The 2514-nt window shown below is 45.3% G+C and overlaps 1 pseudogene; it reads right to left on the bottom strand.

Annotated features, from left to right (window-relative positions):
* Positions 1–293: 293 nt before the first annotated feature.
* LOC101640449 lies at positions 294–2028 on the bottom strand (annotated as a pseudogene).
* Positions 2029–2514: the final 486 nt, after the last annotated feature.

Below are 2514 nucleotides of genomic sequence, written 5' to 3' on the forward strand. Positions count from 1 at the left end.
TCTTTTTTTTTAAACCACACATCCTTTTTTGTTGAGTCAAAGAGATATCAAAATGAAAAGCAAAAAAATGCAGGTTAAGACTTAATGTAACTACTGGGAGTGTCAAAGGAAGCTAAATGGGACTGGGCGCAGGGCAATATGAATTAATGAATAAGGAAAGGACAAGGATAGGGGAACGCAGTGAGCATGTGCTGAAGATAAGGCTAGGGGAGAGGAACTGGTGGAAAATCTGATCTTAGACAAGGGCCTAGGTAAAGAAATAATGGGATAAGAGTTCTAAACCTACCAGGTGCTTAAGAGTCATCCTCTCCATTGGCACTGTCTCTGTCACCCTCTCCTTCCTCAGCCTCTGTTTCACCACCCCCGATCAACTCCACCTGGTCATCCCCCAAACTTTATTCTCATCATCATCCGGTAGGTCCCCCTCCTCAACAGAGTCATCTGCATGCCCCTCTGACTCCATCTTCACATGAGTCTCATCTTTCTTGGTGGATTTGCTGCTCTGCTTCTTCTGACAGCATTTGAGTTAAAGTTTATTGTGCCAACCTGACCGATAAACACATGTGGGCTTAATTGAAGGGTGGAGGGATAAATGGCTCAGTGAGCCTCGCCTTTTGAGTTTTCAGGTCTCTTACTTTGTGATGGTCGGACCAGGGTGCAGCTGCCTTAGACAGTTCGTTGCTTCAGCTGGCACGGCTCACTTCCTGCAAGACATCCCCAAGGAGAAGCTACGTGGACCTATCCCGATGCAGCCCTGGGTGCTGGAGCAACCCTGCCAGCGCTGAGATGCTTACATGTTCACTGATTTGGCTTTCCTCCTGCAGTCCCCATTATAGTGTGTGTTTTGTGAGACGGAGGAGGACTTTGTGGATTGGTGTTGGACATATGGGTTAATGTTGGACTTGTGGGTTTGGGCAGCACTGGGTTGGGATATTTTCTTGATGTGCACTTAGTAACCTTTACATAAAACTCTCTCTTATACAGGAGTTTCTGTGGATTTGTTTCTCTAAAGTCCCCAGACTCACACGGCATTCTTCAGCTTGACTCCTTGTTTTCACTCTTCCTTTTCCATTTTTCCAGGCTTCCCAGCAGAAAACCCACTTTTTCTTTCATCTGTGTCAACTCCTTTTTAATAATCTGGAGGTCATCTCCTTTCAATGAGCCAGACTTGGAAAACGATCCTTGCTGTCCACTCTTGAAATGGAAACCGTTTTGTCCCTCCTCAAGGTCTTCCTTCATGCACACTGGCATTTGATGGCACTACAGCCCCCTAGCAATAGGAGAAAGGGGGGAGCTCTTGATGGGTAGATGTACATCTTGTCACAATAGTCCCGTTGGAAGTCATAGACCCAGTCAAAAGAAAAACTGGGAAAGAGATCCAAACAAAATAACACTATGTTCTCAGCAGTGACCAGACTCATAAGAAAGCACACAGCCATCCAGTCGATTCAGAGTCTTGGTGACCTTATGTCCCGACATAAGGTTTAAGTCTTTACCGATGCAGGTAGCTTTGTCTTTCCTCTTAGAAGTGGCTGGAAGGTTTGAACCTCCACCCTGTGGTTAGCAGTCCGATGTTTACCCAACAGCACACCAGGGCTCCTTGTCCAGGCTAATAGAGGCAGAGATAGCTCAATCAAAATGATGTACTCTCTATCACCATGGGGCAGAGAAGGGTGTTCTGATACTGATCCCTACATCCCCGCTGCAAACTCATTTCACGCCTGATTTTCCTCGGTTCACATTTGGCTCTGCAACCAAATTAATATCTGAAATCTGACCAACAGTCATTCTGTCCCCTTCTGCTGCAGCAGCCCAGGCATTTCTCTGGTGAGCATGCTGAACAAAAGCAAAGCCTTTATGAACAAAGCAGCCCACGGTTTTGCCATGCTTTGAGAAGATTGCCTCTTCATCAGCCTCGACTCTACCTTGCTTCTACGTCAGTGACCAAAAAAGTCCAATAAATACACAGCAGTTCATGGAGCGAGGGTCTGTTTTGTTGGTAACATTGCTTGCCATGGTGTTTGATAAGATGGATCACACAGCTGAAGATCAAAAAACTCTCACTCAAGCCAAAGTTCCACTAACGTATATTCCATATCACTTGTAACCAGAAAGGGAAGGGAGAAGAGATTCGATAGTGGATCTTCTGTTCCCAGGTTCTACAGGAAGAAGCTGACATTTGCTTGAGGTTAGCAATGCGTCTTACCCTCGTGTGTGTGTGTGTGTGTGTGTGTGTGTGTGTGTGTGTGTGTGTAGAAGATACCTACTTGGACAATAGATATAATTGTGCATTGGGGGACTGGCCTAGAAGTATGTTATTGCTGTTGGGGATCTGGAGAAAACGTCTTTGGGCTTCCCTGCAAAGAGCCCAATAGGAATGGTCCATTCTTTGAATGCAACCTCTGAATTAAACCAAGTGTGCCAAACCCAAGCAATTTTTTTAAGACATAATCCTTTTGGGAAAATAACTTTTAAAATACAGAGTTTTGATGGAATGAGGGGCGGCTAATCACA

The sequence above is a fragment of the Echinops telfairi genome, unplaced genomic scaffold (assembly GCF_000313985.2).
Source record: "Echinops telfairi isolate 266 unplaced genomic scaffold, ASM31398v2 ScPeMD7_21;HRSCAF=78, whole genome shotgun sequence".
NCBI classification, from domain to species: Eukaryota; Metazoa; Chordata; class Mammalia; order Afrosoricida; family Tenrecidae; genus Echinops; species Echinops telfairi.